Below are 18197 nucleotides of genomic sequence, written 5' to 3'. Positions count from 1 at the left end.
TACTGTTTGAAGAATTTGACAACCCCAACCCATTCCCAGTCTGGGGGCAATATCTCTGCTTCCATTACTATCTTCAAATCCCTCCTGCCTCACCATCCCTAGCATAATTCCTTCAGGAGTCCTATGATTCTGGTAAAACAAGCCAGAGTCAAATTATCTAAATGCAATTCCTGCTTTTATGGATCACAAACAAGAAAGTGAACACAAAGGTCTGGCTATGTTCTTGGAAGAGGGGAAAGAAAAATACAACAAGTGCAAAACAAATCTATGTTTTGGATAATTATCTCTTACATTTGGACTTTGGGCATGTGGGTGAAACACTCTTGAACAGTGTCTGCTTATTTCTGGAGATCTGAGGGGGTTGGAACATAAAAGCAAGGGCCCAGATAATTATGACTGATTTTAGATTTTAAGTGAAATTTCAGGTTTTGATCTAGGCTATTCATTCAGGTCAGTAAAAAAGCAATGGAGATAGTGACTCAAGTTTCTTCTTCTGGCCAAGAATGAAGTCAGTGCATTTGGTTGGTACCTACCCTAAGGTGTATCTCTTGGGAATTAGTGTTTCCTACAAACTCCAGCCTCTGGCCCCTGGAAGATCTGCTTTGCTGCTCCAGACACACTTAACATATTGACAAAATTAAACATGCTCACAGGTGAGTTTCCTCCTTCCTTCACATAGTCACTTATTCATTCAACAAATATTTGTTGAGTGCCAGGCACTGTATTAGGTGCTGGATGTATACTGGTGCATAAAATAGACATAGTATTTTCCTTTGGAACCTACAGTCTAGCGGGGAAGATATCCAATAAACAAGAAAACAATATAAATTACAAATTGTGCTAAGAGAGTGAACACAGAGAATGAGACAGAAACTGAAAGAACCTAAAACACAATTGTGTACAGAAAGGCTAAAGGAATTAGGAAGATAGTTGTCTTTTTCATAGAAGGCTCAGAAGAAGTTCTTACCGCTATGTAAATTTCAGAGGATGTCACACGAAAAAAAGTACTTTTATTTCATTAATACTAAGAAGTTGAGCTAGCATCAAAACCTGCAAGTCTTAGGGAGATCCATGTTGGGTTGACCGGATGAAGAAATTTTTTTGCTGTGAAAGAATGGAATGAACTGTTGATGGGGTCAGGCATCAGTTCCCTTGATTAAAAATAGACACAATTACTGCTCAGTAGTAAAAAGATGTAAATACACAACATGAATGAGTCTCAAAAACATAATGCTGAGTGAAAGATGCCTTACACAAAAGGCTACATATTGTATGATTCCATTTACTTGAAACTCCAGATTAGGCTTAATTAATCTATGGAGGGAAACTGGGACAATCATTGCCTGGTGGGGGGGCAGGCAGTGCAGTGGGGCTGGAATTAACAAGGAAGGCGTGTGAGGGAACTGTCTAGATAATGGGCCTGTTCTATACCTTCATAGAGATTTGGCTCACACAGATAAGCACATTGACAGTACTTAGCCAGTGGTTCATTTAATATATTTGCATTTCACTAGACACACATTTGATTTAAAAGTAAATAAGGAAAGCATGAGAGAGGGAAGGAAGGAAGGAAGTAAGCAAAGAGAGAGAAGGAAAGAAGAAAACAAGGAAGAAAAAAGTAAAGTAAAGAAAAGAAAGGATAAACAAAAGGAAGGAAGGAAAGAAGAAAGGAAGAGAAAGAACCAAAACCAAATATTAAACTTTAGTTAATGATACACATGCTGGAGTTTTAGAGGTGAAGTGTACTGATGTCTGTAGTTTACTCTGAAATACATGAAAAAGTTAAGATGAACTGATGAATGGATATTTAGATACATAATAAGGCAAATATAACAAAATGTTAACAATTGTAGAATCTAGGAAATTAGTGTATAGGCATTCATTGTATAATTCTTTAGCTTTAGTGGTGTTTCAGTTTTGTTCTTAAAATATTAAGTAAAAAATAGTCACTATTTATTGAGGACTTACTAAAATCTGTTAGTTGTTGTGCTATGCAGAGTTGATACATTACCTTACATACTGAAGAGAATAATTCATGGCGGATATATATTTTTTGTGGATTAGTACATTTGTAAATTGTAAATTAGGAAATCGGGACTAAGACAATTCCATTAACATGTCCAAGACCATATGATTAAATGGCAAGCCTATCTGTTTGCAAAGATACTATCTAATATGGAACTATACTATCTAATATGGAACCCACAGCCACATGTTGCTCTTGTTTAAATGTGACTAGTTTGACTGAATAACTGAATTTATAATTTAATTTAATTTAAATTAGAAAACCAATGTTCAATTCAGTTATTGAAAAATTCAATTTAGTTACTGCAAAATTTCAAGTATGTTTGCAACAACTTGGGTAAGTGAATCTACATTTTCAATGGTAAGTTTTATGAAATCTAAGTACTCACTAAATATATATATTTTTTGATGCAGGGCCTTGCTCTGTTGCCCAGTCCGGCATGCAATGGCATGATCTTGGCTCACTGCAGCCTCGACCTCTTGGGTTCAAGCAATTGTCCTGCCTCAACCTCCTGTGTAGCTGGGACCACAGGTGTGTGCCACCAGACCTGGCTAATTTAAAAAAAGTTTTTGTAAGACAAGTTCTCACTTTGTTGCCCAGGCTGGTCTCAAACACCTGGGCTCAAACCATTCTCCAGCCTCGGCCTCCCAAAGTACTGGGATTATAGGTGTGAACTACTGCACCTGGCCGCATCAAGTAGTTCTTAAAAAAAAAAAATTTTTTTTTGACACAGGGTCTCACTCTGTTGCCCAAACTGGAGTGCAGAGTTGTGATCATAGCTCACTGCAGCCTTGACCTCCCAGCCTCAAGCAATTCTCCTGCCTCAGCCTCCCAAGTAGCTGGGACTCCAGGTACATGCCACCACACCCAGCTATTTTTTTTTAATAGAGACAAGGTCTCACTACATTGCCCAAGATGGTCTTGAATTCCTGAGTTCAAGGGATCCTCCCACCTTTGCCAAAATGCTGAGTTCAGGCATGAGTCCACTGCATCCAACCTCTCATCAAGTATTTCTAATGAAAACTTAGCATCTAAACCATAATGTGTCTTACATGTAAAATAAACACATTTTGAAGACTTATTGTGAAAAAAGAATGTAAAATAATGTTGAAATGATATATTTTGGATATATTGGGTTAAAATTTAAAATATTGAAATTAGTTTTGCCTCTTTTCACTTTAAAAATATTTAACATTTTACATGTGACTGTATTAGTCTATTCTCACACTGCTAATAAGAAATATACCCAAGGCTGGGTAATTTATAAAGGAAACAGGTTTAATTGACTCACAGTTTCACATGATTGGGGAGGCCTCACAATCATGGTGGAAGGTGAATGAGGAGCAAAGTAATGTCTTACAGGGTGGCAGGCAAGAGAGTGTGTTCAAGGGAACTTCCATTTATAAAACCTTCAGATCTCATGAGACTTATTTGCTACCATGAGAACAGTATTGGGAAAACCACCCCCATGATTCAATTATCTCCATCTGGCCCCGCCCTTGACATATGGGTATTATTACAATTCAAGGTGAGATTTGGGTGGGGACAGTACCAAACCCTATTATTCTGCTCCTGGCCCCTCCCAAATCTCATTTCCTCACATTTCAAAACAATCACGGCTTCCCAACAGTACCCCAAAGTCTTAACTCATTTTAGCATTAATTCAGAAGTCTACAGTCCAAAGTCTGGTCTAAGACAAGACAAGTCCCTTCTGCCTAGGAGCCTGTAAAATCAAAAGCAAGTTCAAGTTGGTTACTTCCCAGATGCAATGGGGGTACAGGAATTGGGTAAATATACCTGCTCCAAATGGAAGAAACCGTCCCGAACAAAGGGGCTACAGGCCCCATGCAAGTCTGAAGTCCAATAGGGCAGTCATGAAACCTTAAAGTTCCAAAATGAACTCTTTTGATTCCATCCTCACATCCAGGGTGTGTTGATGCAAGAGATGGGCTCCCACGGCCTTGTGCAGCTCTGCCCCTATGACTTTCTCCTGCCTGCTTTCACAGGCTGGCATTGAGTGTCTGCAACTTTTCCAGGTGCACAGTGCAGGCTGTTAGTGAATATACCATTCTAGGGTCTGGAGGACAGTAGCCCTCTTCTCACAGCTCCACTAGGCAGTGCCCCAGTAGGGATTCTGTGTGGGCGCACCAACCCCACATTTCCCTTCTACATTGCCCTTGTAGAAGTTCTCCATGAGGGGCCCACCCCGAAGCAAACTTCTGCCTGGACATCCAGGCATTTTTATACATCCTCTGAAATCTATGCAGAAGTTCCCAAACCTCAATTTTTCACTTCTGTGCACTCATAGGCCCAACACCACATGTAAGCCACCAAGACTTGGGCCTTGCACACTTTGAAGCAATGGCCTGAGCTGTATGTTGGCCCCTTTTAGCCACAGCTGGAGCTAAAGCAGCTGGGACACAGGGCACCATGTCCCAATGCTGTATAGAGCAGGGGGGCCCTGGGCCTGGCCTACAAAATCATTTTTCCCTCCCAGGCCTCCAGGCCTGTGATGATAGGGGCTGCTGTGAAGGTCTCTGACATGCCCTGGAGACATATTTGCCCTTGTCTTGGTGATTAACATTTGGTTCCCCATTACTTACGTAAATTTCTGCAGCTGGCTTGAATTTCTCCCCCAAAAATCAGTTTTTCTTTACTATCATATTGTCAGGCTGCCAATTTTATAAACTTTTTTGTGCTGCTTCCTCTTGAAGGTTTTGCCACTTAGAAATTTCTTCTGCCAATCTCTTAAAGTCAGGAGTTCAAGACCAGCCTGGCCAACATGGTGAAACCGCATCTCAACCAAAAAGTACAAAAATTAGCTGGGCGTGGTGGCATGTGCCTGTAGTTCCAGCTACTCAGGAGGCTGAGGCAGGAGAATTGCCTGAACCTGGGAGACAGAGGTTGCAGTGAGCTGAGATAATGTTACTGAACTCCAGCCTGGGCAACAGAGCGAGACTTGGTCTTGGTTTAAAAAAAAGCTACATGTGGTGGCTCTCACCTGTCATCCCAGTACTTTGGGAGGCTGAGGCGAGCAGATTGCTTGAGGTCAGGAGTTCAAGAACAACCCGGCCAATGTAGCGAAACCCCATCTCTACTAAAAATGCAAAAATAAGCTGGGCATGGTGGTGCATGCCTATAATCCCAGCTACTCGGGAAGCTGAGGCATGAGAATCACTTGCGCTGGGGAGGAGGAGGTTGCAGTGAGCCAAGATTGCAGCACTGCACTCCAGCCTGGGTGACAGAGTGAAACTTTGTCTCAAAAATAAAACAAAAACAGTAAATTTCTTCTGCCAGATACCCTAAATCATCTCTCTCAAGTTCAAAGTTCCATGGATCTCTAGGGCAGGAGCAAAAAGCCTCCAGTATCTTTGTGTAGCAAGAGTGACTTTTATTCCAGTTCCCAACAATTTCCTCATCTTTACATGAGACCACATCAGCCTGAATTTTATTGTCCATATCACTATTAGCATTTTGGTCAAAGCCGTTCAATAAGTCTCTAGGAAGTTCCAAACTTTCCCACATCTTCCTGTCTTTTGAGCCCTTCAAGTTTCTAGGAAGTTCCAAAGTTTCTCACATTTTTCTGTCTTCTTCTGAGTCCTCCCAACTGTTCTAACCTCTGCCTGTTACCTGGTCCCAAAGTTGCCTTCACATTTTCAGGTATCTTTACAGCAACACCCCATTCCTGGTACCAATTTACTGTATTAGTCTGTTCTAACATTGCTAATAAAGACATACCTGAGACTGGGTAATTTATAAAGTAAAGAGATTTAATTGACTCAGTTCCACATGGCTGGGGAGGCCTCATAATCACGTCAGAAGGTGAATGAGGAGCAAAGTTGTGTCTTACATGGCGGCAGGCAGGAGACTGTGTTCAGGGGAACTCCCATTTACAAAACCATCAGATCTCATAAGACTTATTCACTACCATGAGAACATTACTGGGAAAACCACTCCACCTGGCCCTGCCCTCAACACTTGGGGATTATTACAAGTCAAGGTGAGATTTGGGTGGGGACACAGCCAAAACATATCATTGACTCACATTGTATTTCTATAATTTGACAGAGCTGGTCTACACTCTTTCCACTGTACTCAGCGTGGATTGTGTTCATACACAGGCTAGGCATGCCAATTACCAGGTGTGTGTATGGGGTGAGGTCAGGGTGCACTAAGTCATAAAACTCTTCATAACTTACATCCTCGGAAATTTTGTATCATACTTATTATGTACCAGGAATGTTTTTCAAGACTTGACATTTATTATTTCATCTAACCTTACCACAATCCTATAAAGTAGGTACAATTATCTGCATTTTACAGATGAGGAAACTGAGGCATAGAGGCATGTACACAGATATTTAGTAGCCGCTAAATCAAATTAAAGGAACAACTGCAATTGAGATATACACAGAATTTAAAACTTAGTCTTTCAGAACTTTATTTAAATGGCTTTGATTTAGAGATTTGATTTCAATTATTTGGACTTCTGAGAATGTTTTCATCCTCTTAGGACACTGGCCTCGTTTTTGTGTGCAAGCTGCTTTCTGAATTGTACATCCCTTCCCAGAATTCTAAGGCATTTATTCAAACTATGTAGATGAAACCAGATAATTGGCCAACAGGAGTACATTGTATCTGAGCAAATGGATTATTAGAGGGGTCCCATTTGAGAATTCATCATTTTCTTTCAGTAGAAAGGGCAGTTTAATCTCTTTTAAAAGCCTGCCACACCCTGTGGTAATTGACCTAGCAATGGAATTGCTCTGGAAGAAAGTTCCTGCTTTTCTATGCCAGAGACACTGATGGAAGACTTGAAGTCTCGGGAACAGCTGGGTTGCACTTCCTAGATATCTGTTCACATAGGAGAGAAGGTGACCATTGCATCCTGAGGCAGTTAATTTTCTTTTCTTTTTCTTTTTTTTTTTTTCTGAGATGGAGTTTTGCTCTTGTTGCCCAGGGTGGAGTGCAACGGTGCAATCTTGATTCACCTGCAACCTCCACCTCCCAAGTTCAAGTGATTCTCCTGCCTCAGCCTCCCGGGTAGCTAAAATTACAGGCATGGGCCACCACACCCGGCTAATTTTGTATTTTTAATAGAGATGGGGTTTCTCCATGTTGGTCAGGCTGGTCTCGAACTCCAGACCTCAGGTGATTCATCCGCCTCAGCCTCTCAAAGTGCTGGGATTACAGGCGTGAGCCGCTGGGATTACAGGCGTGAGCTGCCATGCCTGGCCGAGGCAGTTAATTTTCTAAGTGCTAAGCTTTGTTCATTTTGAAGGGAACCTCGATTGGCTGGTGTTCTAGAAACCATAGCAAAGAAACTCAGAGAAGACATCCTAAATTACTTGAGCATTTTGGATAGGCAGGCACAACTGGTTTTCTGTGTGAGAGATCAACCCCCACCCTTCTTTTATGAGTATGTCTTAAAAGTTCAGGTCAGTGCTGATGCCAGTTATAATCTATGTCTATTGCATGAAGGCAATGCCTGCTATGGTCATTAGACCCAGCATGCTCTATGCTGCTAACACATTGGCAAATCTTTCAAATACTAATAATAAAACAGGGAGCTTTATAAATTCTGAAAAATGCCACCATAGCGTCAATTCTGTGAGGGTAGAAGGTGACAACACAGAAAAATCTTGAAGAGCAGAACACTCTGAGGATAACAAATGTTAATTCCTGCATTCTCCTAAAAGCACAGAAGGTGGCAAATATAAATGTCTAAAAGGTGTTATGTTCTGAAACCACAAAATTAAAATGTCCAGGTTTGTTAATCATCAGTGACAAATGGTGGGGAGCACCTTGCATTTTGTTTACTCTAGACCAGTGCTGCTCAGAGCGTGGCCCCCACTAGAAGCATCACCTGGGATCCTGTTAGAAATGCAAATTCACAACCGGGTGCAGTGGCTCACGCCTGTAATCCCAGCACTTTGGGAGGCCAAGGCGGGTGGATCATCTGAGGTCTGGAGTTCAATACCAGCCTGACCAACATGGTGAAACCCCGTCTCTACTAAAAATACAAAATTAGCCGGGCATGGTGTCGCATACCTGTAATCCCAGCTACTTGGGAGGCTGAGGCAGGAGACTTGCTTGAACCCGGGAGGCAGAGGTTGTAGTGAGCTGAGATTGCGCCATTTCACTATAGCCTGGGCAACAACAGTGAAACTCCGTCTTGAACAAACAAACAAAAAAATAAATTCAAATTCACAAGCTTCCCTCCAAATCTAGTGAATCAGAATTACTGGGGTTGGTGATTTTAAAGAAAAAAAAAATCTGCATTTTGAAGAGATATATGAGCTCTTATGTTCACCATTGCAGCATTTTTCACAATAGCCAAGATATAAAATCAAGCTAAGTGTGCATCAACAGATAAATGGTAAAGAAAATGTGTACATGGTTTATATACACAATGGAATTCTATTAAGCTCTAAAAAAGAAAGAACTTCTTCTTTGTCATTGGCAACAACACAGATTAGCCTAGAGGACATTACGTTAAGTGAAATGAGCCAGGCACAGAAAGACAAATACTGTGTGATCTTACTTACATGCAGAATCTGAAAAAAGTCGAGCTGGTAAAAGTAGACAGTAGAATGATAGTTACCAGAACTGTGGGCTAGGGAGGGAGGGATAGGGAGGGAAAGAAGTGATTCAGTTAGACAGGAGGAGTAAGTTTTAGAGATCTAAACTTCGAGTCATGATTTCAGAATCATCACAGCATGACGATTTTAGTTATAATAATGCATATTTCAAAATTGCTAGAAGAGTAGATTTTAAAAGTTCTAATCACAAAAAATAAGTATGTGAAGTTATAGATATGCTAATTAGCTTGATTTAATCATTCCACAATGTAAACATTTATCAAAACATCACATTGTACCCCATAAAACCCCACAAATATATACAATTATTATTTGTCAAGTAAAGAATCTGCATTTTGACAAGATCCCTAGATGAGTCAGACCAGTGCTTTCTAAACCATCTGTGGAGAAGGAGCTAAATTTCTTGTTTTTGTTTTAAGTTTGTCACTGACCCATTCTTTTAGAAAATTTCTTATTCAGCAAGACAAATCCAGTGATCCCTCACTGGCCTGCTGCAGGAATGTCCAACTGCTACAACAGTTTTTTAAAAAACTTACTCTAACTTGTGTACATTTCTTATTGGACACTGGTAACAAGAGTCCCTGGGCTGGTACCAGTCCATGGACCACATTAGAGTAGCATTCATCCAGACCATACCTCTCCAGTTCACTGGCCTTTCTAATCCAGAATAGTCACTGTTGCTGCCTAGAACTCAAAGATCTTTGCCAGGGAAACACCACGAGCCTTACAGAGAATAAAGGCATGGACATGCAAGTTAATCAGAAGCCACCTCTTCTATCTAGATTGGTCAAACAGTTACTAAACACACTTTCAAATGACCCTTTTCAGCTTAAATAGATCAGGTGGATGGTTTGTCTTCTATTGCATTAGGATGATGAATTACAAAGATTTGCTCCTCATGTATTACTGTTGTGGTTCATGAAACTTACAGTTCCCATGAGTATGTAGATATCATGGAGCAAAGCAAATTTACTTTCATGTCTCTCTTCCAAACCGGGCTGAGTTTATAATTTTCTGCTAAAAGGTTGTGTTGTGAAATTTGGCTGGTCAGATGACATTTGGAGGCCATCAAATTATAATTGATGAATAAACACAGGAGACTATTTTTCTCCCAGGCTTAAATTATGGAGCTGTCTTTGTCATAAGAGATGGAAGTATTATACAACTTTTGTTTTAGTCTGTACTCCATTTGGCTATTCTCATCCCAAGGCCACATCCTTTTAAATCTTGTTAAAATACATTAGGGCTTAATGTATTTAAATCTTGTTAAAATATACCCCTTGTTTATATAAGGGATTCACTAAGAGAAGGTGTCAATGATGTAAACATTACATAAAAGTAAAGACTGTAGAGATGAAAACAGTGCTTAATGGAGCTGCTTTGCTAGTGGGAAATGAGTTCTGATATTAACCAGAACAGGTTCTTACTCTGAGATGTTCCCCACTTACAAAGAGTGTCAAACAGCCTTTTAGCAACCTTCAGGGAAAAAAATCTAGGATTGTTTACATGAAAGTGTTTCAAACTCTTCCTCTGCTATAAATTGTCTACAGCCAAGTGGGTGCATTAGGATTTATACTAAATCTCTTTATCTGGTAAGATAAAAGGAATGTTTATGATTTCCCTGAAATGTATTTGCTTTTCTCACAGCTTTTGATAATACCCCCTAGGATGAGCCATTTAAGAAATAGCTGTTTAACCTACAACACAAACAGTAGCATAAGCCCTTTGGTATTTTCTAATATCCAGAAAATGAATAACTGTGCTTTTTCCAGTTATTCAGCCTCTCCTCTAAGAAGGGGCCTAATTTGTGAAGTTTTTCTGGTTTTTAGGGATACAGGTGGTAAAATGTTTCAAATGTTTCTCATTTTGGTTTCTTCAATTCATATATGATGAAAGGTATGCCCTAAAGAAAATACAAATTAAAACCACAACGAGATACCATTTTGCAGCCACCACAGTGCCAAAAAGAGAAAAAGGCCAACAATACCAAGTGTTGGTGAGGGTGTTTTGCAAAGACACTTATACAAGCTGGTGGAAGTGTGAATTGGCACAGCCACTTTGGAAAACAATTTCATCTTATCTCATAAAGTAGAGCATCTGAATACTACACAATTCAGCATTTCCCCTCCTGGGTGTATACCCTAAGGAGGTTATTGTTTATATGCACTAGAATATATGCAAGAATATTCTTATTAGTGTAGTTTTTAATAGCAAAAATCCCAAACAGTAAACCCAAATGACCATCTAATAAGAGAAAGAGTAAATTCATTTTCTTATGCTCACACAATATAGTATTCTGCTACATGCATCAGCATGGATGAATCTTAATATTAGATTGAAAAGTAAGTTTGAGAAGAATACATACAGGAAGATTCCATTTGCATAAAGTTAAACAATGTGTAAAACACAGAGATTCTAGATGTGAGATAAAATGATTAAGAAATGCAAGTGAATTATTAACACAAAGTGAGATAGTGGTCATCTTTTGGGAAGAGGCAATCAGTCGAGGTTAGTCACCAGTGGAGCTTGAAGGAACTGATCATGTTCTATTTCTGAAAGTGGGTTGTAGGTTCATGTGTGCATTTTAAAAATTAGGCAGGTATGTTATATATAATTTGCAAGTGTGAAATTTTTATAACAAAATATGAGTACATGGAAGAGTATGACTAAAAACAAATCACATGGGACCTATATGTCTCATTGGCTTATTCTTCAAATTCTCAGTGACTTAATGAAGTAAAATTTTTTTCTCTCTCATGCTACATGTCCATTGAGAGTCATTAGGGACCTCTGATTATGGTGGTAACTTGGGGACCCAGACTCAAGGGTTTCTATGGAAAAGAGATTCTGTGATTACTGCCTGTGGGAAAGTTATCACCAGATCATGACAGAGTTGGGGCAGGGAAGGAGGACAGGAACATGATGAGTCAAGCACTGGCTCTTCAGGTTTCTATCTGGATATGACATGTCACTTCCACTCACATTGCATTGGCCAAGTCAAGTCCTAAGGCCCTGCTAACTTCAAAGATGTCAGAAAAGTACAATCTCACTTTGTCTGTAGAAAGAGAACCTGAGTATTTGTGGACAGACTTAAAGGCCATAATGACTACCGTATAACCATAGCTAAATTTTGAGTTCATTGCTGCTGCTTCTATCCCATGCTCTAGAAGAACACACATTTGTGCTTATTTTCCATTACAACTCTAATAAAGATACAAAGTGCTGACTTAAAAAAGGCTTCTTTCTTGATGATCTTGATGGTCTTAGGAGAGAATTCCTTCTGAAGAAGACAGGATACTCAGTCCAAACAAAAGTCATCCTCATGGAGTAAAAGCCTCTTATCTGGATAAAGGTTCATGGATTTTGTCTGTTATCTGCAGGGGTGAAAGGCTCACTGTTCTACTTCCCAGAACTGTAGAATGTCATGTTGGGGTGGCACTAAAGATGGGTAGGGAATGGCGGGCAGGGATATCAACAGAAATCCAAGCTTATTGGAAAACATGACCACTGGGGGTTGCATATTTATGCCCAGGACCTCCCCTTTTCTTTGTGTTTCACAGAGGATGCTGGCCAATCATTTTTGTTGGACATACCTGCATCCAGGCAATTGAGGGCATGAGAAAACACATGCCAATCATCTGACGTGGTTGGTGAAGCCAACCTCTACAGTGTTGTCCTCAAACGTGGGGCAGAAACTGGCTCTTTGTTCTCCAGCCCCATTTCCTTGTCCAGTGCACACTGCAAGGCTACTTAGGTTAGGGCTATGGGGTCTAAGTTCTGGATAATGGAACATGTTACACAGGATGTGATGTCCAAGCCTGATGGTGGAACAGCAGCCGAATATTTCATAGTTTCTTACATCTCTTTCTTTTAGCCAAATGCAGAGGAACCACTCTGAGGAGCCAACAGATGTTAGGAGCCTGTGTTCCCAAATCACCACATTGAAGGCTGACCACTGAAAACCCAATTGGATGATGATGTGAGCAAGAAATGAGCCTTTATTTTATGAAGTCAGTGAGATTTGGAGGTTGTTAGTTTCATGAGCTAGTGTTAGTAACCATCAAAAAAAATAAAAGATCATAGTTCCTTTCTTCAAAGATACTTCTGACCAGGAACTCTGCTGGGTTGAATTCAGATAATGCTCTAGGACAAGTCTTTCAGACTGGTGTAAAAAAGAGGCTTGTCATCTTTTCTCACTACCTTTAAAGTGGCTAGGCAAGTCAGGCTCTGCCCATGTGTTGAGTGATCATTCAGAATTGGTATTATAATTTGGCACACAAAAATGCTTTGATTGATTAAAACAATGGATCCCATTTAGACTTTTTTGGGTGTCTGGAATTTTGAACATTGGTTTACCTTTGCAAATGGTAAAATAATTGCTGGGTATTTTTAGCAGAAGGTGTGATATGATTTAGGAGATGGCATAATAATTCTGCAAAAGTCTGGACAGGCTACTTTTTATGCTTCAGGGTAGATTACACATAATAAACCCATTGGATGAGGGGAAATACAGGCCACAAACGCTATTTTGTGTGTGTGGAATGTGGGGAGAGAAATGAGCCAAGGGAAAAAGGCTAGAAACCAAAGTGAATGAGCAGGCAAAAATGATAGTCAGAAGGGGAGTTTTCCAGTGATTTTTTTTTGGCAGACATTAAAAAATATATAAAATTACAGATTGTAGTCATAGTAATGGAACCTGTAAGGTGACACTTTTGTGTCCATGATGTAGGCATGGTGATCCTACATGAGTTTATTCTTCTCTACAGAGTGGGTAGGAATAAGACTATACTTGCTTGATGTAAGACACATAGTGACATTGGAAAAACTATGATATCTGAGTGGCCTCTCAGAGGAGTTAGTTACACATCAGCTAAGGCATTTGATGTGTTGGGCACTTGTCACATGGAGTCACGTATTCTTGTTTTTCCTGTACATGTCCATGAAGCAGCCTGGTGCAGTCGTTGACTCATGAGTCAGAAATCTGAACTTAAATTTTGACTCCATCCCTTATTCTAGGTGTAACCCTGGGCAAATTCTATAACCTCTTGGAGCTTTAAAGTCCACTTCTATCAGATGAGGATCACACAGACATTTTATGAGAAGCAAATGCAAAAAAAAAACCAAAAAAACAAAACAACAACAACAACAAAAAAACAACAACTATGTGAAAACCATGACAGCAGTACCTGGCATATCGCTATCATTCAATCCATTAATCCCTTCTTTCTGTCTTCCATTTGCTATGAAGTTCCTTGAGGGATGGGATGAGGGCACTCTCATTTTGCATCACCTTAAGGGCCTGGCACATTGCAGATACTAGATAAATGTGTATTAAATGCACAAATGAAAAGGGCCAGTGGTCAGATTATTGGGCTAACCACTGGACTCAAGTAAATTAAAATGCCGATTTTTCTCCTCTCATGAAATTTCCCTTAAGATGGGTGTATTAGATAAGATTTAGTTCCACAGCATTCAACAGAGACTCAAAGGACAGTGGCTAAAAAGATAGAAGTTCATTTCATGCGTAAGCAAAAGCCTTACTATAGGCAGAGTGGGGCTGGTGTCCTGGCTCCAGTGAAGGTCCCAGGGGACTTTGACCTCATTGTCCAAGATGGAGGAAAGGGAGGGAGAAGCCCCCTGCAGACACTGCCTTTAATGAAACAGCCAGGAAACTCCCTCATGTCCCCTTAGCCAGAAGTTCTAGTTGCAGCACCGGGAATGTGATTTTTAGTTCAGATGGCCACGTAGCTTCCACTAGCTTGGGAAAGGAGAACAGATATAACGGTATGAAGTTCCTCCCATAGACTGTCTTATGCAACATTGCTTCGAAAGTGGAATGATTGCTGGTATCACATCCTGGGCCATGAGGGTGGCAATCATGTCCCAGCAACAGAGGAGAGAAAGGACAGAGGCACCCTGAGTCCCAGATAAAGGAGGAGCCACCCAACAGTCTTGAATTGCCCGTTTATGTGTGAGAAATAAATTCCTTTCTGAAAGCTTCTTTTTGGATCTGTGTTGCCCGCAGCTAAATTTCTACTGAGCACTACAATCCGGCTGGTGCGCATGTGCGCCTATGCGACTCTAGGTGAGCCCGGAGCCCTTTAACCCTTTCGCGCATGCTCAGCCTTAGCCATTGCCCAGGATGCTCCGGTCCGGTCCGTTTTCATCCTGCCTGGGCAGCCCCATGGACTGGCAGGAAACCGTCTTCTCTCCACCCAGCTGTGATTTCATTCCATTAGGCTGGAATATAAATCAGGGGTGAGTTAATATACCGAATTGTACCCCAGTGGCCTCCAATTTATTCTCTGCTCGCTTATGGGGTCAGGCCCCGTGTAGTTATGTTTTATACTAGCAGTACAAATTGTACAAGACTCTTACAAAAATCAAGCCAATCAGAAGTAATAAGATGATAAAACTCAGGCCTACCTCGCTGTAGGAAATCTCAGTATGTGAAAATTTATATATGTAGAATGATAATGCCTCTACAAAAAGACGGATCCCATTACAAAATAATTACTGAAAACCTAATAATTTGCCGAATACCTAAATACACATAAATAGGAGCATTTCCTTACAAATTTGCGGTACTGTGTCCAAATTTTGTTCACTTAAAATGTTCCCTTACTCCATCCATTACACAAAGATAGACCAGCTCAAACACCCATCCTGGGTCTGGATGAAATAGATGGAATTTTATCAGTGTAACTTTTTTTTTTTCAGTGTTGCTGCTTTGACATTAAATAGGCAGGATGAATAACCTGAAGGAATAGTAAATAAATATTTTCTAAAGAAATAGTAAAGGCATTAAAGTAAAGTGGTGTTCTGGTGTTCACACAAGATCAAGCTTTCTACGTTTCTTCTCCATTACATTTTATCATAGTACTGACACACCTTTTTTTTTTTTTTTACATTTTAGAGTTCATGCCTTGTGTACTTTACAGTTTTATACCTTGTATATTTTTAATGTCATTAAAAAAATCCTCAATTCTAGGCATTTTCGCTTCTTATGCCGTGGCTGATACTACAGAAGGTTGGAACTAAAATAATCATGACCCCTTAAGGCAAGTCCTCCAGCTTTTGAAGTGGGCCAGACTTCATGCCTAACAGCTTTAACCTCTAATAACACAGAGGGATAGAAAAAGAGCCTAGGATGAGAAGCCAGCCTTTCATCTGGGCTGTCTTTTCCTTCTGAGTTCTTAAAAAGGACTGTTTTAATTATCTATTCTGTTGCTTTTCTTAGCAGGCAGAAAAATTTCTGGGTTTAAATGTAACATCTTTCTTTACCCATGAATCTATGGAGAAGTCCACTTTTCATGAGCAGTCAATTAAATCACTCATCAGCTCTGCGGCCCCAGTTCCATTTGCAGCTCACACTGCCACTTCATGAGGAGGAGAGGTGCTGGCAGGCAGCCAAGTCCACACACCGGGCTACAAAACCAAAGTTTGGGAAGTGTTGAGTACCATCTCTACAGGATTACGTTGCCACAAGTGTGCCATTGTGAACCGCTGTCAGAGCCCTGGGTTAGGTTTATTATCTCCTCTTCTGTTCCCCGGGAATGCCTGTTCCAGATAGGCAGGGATTGGCAAATCTTTTATTGGCATTTGAAGTACAAGTTTATGGAACAAAATTCAGTTAGCAGAGGGAGAGGCATGCACAGATAGAGACCATGCATTATTGTCATGATTGTACAAACATCTGGCTTCCACCCAGAATATCCGCTCTGCGGTCCATCCTCATTGTCTGCCCCCAGAAAGCAGGATGCTCCCTTTCCAGGACTCCTCATCCAAGCCTGCCTTGTCTAGGGGTTCCCCCCTGTGACCAGGGCAGTGAGCGCTGACCTGGCTGGAGTCCCCTGGTACTTCTCCAAGATTCCAATGCAGCGTGCTCATTAGGAGTTTTGCTTTTATTGTTTCCAGGTTCCCCACGTTGGTTGTTGATCTATGGTCACTCCACTTGGAGAAAGAAAGCAGAGAGAACCCTTTGGGGTTCATTCCTAAAGCACTGACTCACTTTGTCTTCTTGCCACTGTTGCTGGCCTATCATGTACCTCCATCTGTCTTTATGCCGGACCAAGCAGTCACCAGAGACATTAAAAAAAAGTCTCTCTGCATCAAAAATGATCAGCAGAGCTCCACCTAACCATAGGTCAGGTGCTTCCAGCCTGAATTCGTCTCCATGACAGACCCCTGCAGACGAACTCTGGTGACCACTTTCTGTTCTGCCTTTTGTTTTGTTCCTGTGTGAACCACAGTTGCTCGGGCGAATGGAGGAGGGAGGAGTGGAAGGAGGACAGTGCTGAACTTGAAGTTGGCAGATGGCAGTTTTGATCCACCTGACTTGTGAGCTTAGCATTGGTGTAACCTTCAGATATTGTTTAACCTAATTGAGACTCAGTTTCTTCACCAGTAAAATGGACACACGAAAGCCCCTGCTGAGTCAGCAGGAGCTAACAGAAACCCCTTCCTCAGTCCCTCAGACTTAATCTCCATATGATTAAGGATTTACTACACATGTTCTGTTTAATAGCCCAAAGCCAGACTCACTTGAGAAAGTACAAATGGAAGCCAACATCAACATCTAGAGACTTTGTTAATTGATAGAAAAAAGCTCAGCAGAGTCTGATATACAGTGGAGATTCAGTGGGATTAGCCCTCTTGGCCTTTACAGCCGTCCCCTGCAGCACCTGATGGATATGCTTTCACTCTAGATTCCAGGCAGAAATCCCTAGGAAATTAGGGAAGAGAAGGTGAAAAGTATTATATCCTCATTGCAAGACATTCGGCATTGTTAGGGTTTCTCTTATGGAGTGAGCTTATTGGTGTGTGTTCTCTTAAAGCAGAAACATAAAGCTAAATAGCACTTATCTGATTCTGTTCAGGAGTGATCACTGAAGGTTTGTAAGTGCCTCGAGGTGAGGCTTCTGTAAACTTCCCAATCTCCTTATTGCTTATGATCTGAGGTGGCAGAGTCTGAGCTTGCCTGAGGTACCTGACCAGCCAAGGAAGGGATTCCTGGGGTGTGTGGTCATTTTAAAAAAAACACACTCGTAGATGAGGCAGTCACAGTGCAGGGGGTCGGTTTGGATGTGAAGGGGAGAGCTGAGGCTATTACCATAGAGGAAGTATTCTTTCTTTAGAAAGGCTTCTCATCTCTCTTCGTGTGTGGTTTTTGGGGCAGAAGAGAGGTGGGAATCAAATTCCGCTCAGCCTCCATCACTCCCACGTCACTCAGATGGGGCAATCTTACCACTGAAATGAATGCCTTTGGTATTAATTCCAATAATACAGCTGCCTTGGAAAGATTAATGGCCGACCTTTTATTCCTTTGCCCTGTGTGCACATTTACTGAGTACTTATTATGTGACACATTTTGTTTTTCAAGTGCTCTGCAGGTCTTAGCTCATTTATTCCTCACAGCATCTCCATGAAGTGGGCACCATTTTTAGCCCCAGTGCACAAAGGAAGAAACTGAGACAGAGAGAGGCAAAGCTTTCTTCGCGCTCTTCTATTGCTAGGGATCCTTTATGTTTTACAGCTATTGACTTGAAGACCTCAGTTTCCAGTGAATT

At 40.9% G+C, this 18197-nt stretch overlaps 1 long non-coding RNA gene across 2 annotated transcripts in view; it reads left to right on the top strand.

The window, feature by feature from the left end:
• Positions 1 to 14772: 14772 nt before the first annotated feature.
• The window catches only part of LOC139358097 (uncharacterized), a 60297-nt gene continuing 56872 nt past the window's right edge, over positions 14773 to 18197 (top strand). For both annotated transcript variants that reach the window (XR_011612407.1, XR_011612408.1), the window contains exon 1: positions 14773 to 14886. This is a non-coding gene — a long non-coding RNA (uncharacterized lncRNA). The remainder of the gene's footprint in view (positions 14887 to 18197) is intronic.

Source organism: Macaca nemestrina, chromosome 14 (assembly GCF_043159975.1).
Source record: "Macaca nemestrina isolate mMacNem1 chromosome 14, mMacNem.hap1, whole genome shotgun sequence".
Lineage (NCBI taxonomy): Eukaryota > Metazoa > Chordata > Mammalia > Primates > Cercopithecidae > Macaca > Macaca nemestrina.
Note: the sequence above shows the minus strand (reverse complement) of the source record. Positions and strands in the feature narration are given on the sequence as shown.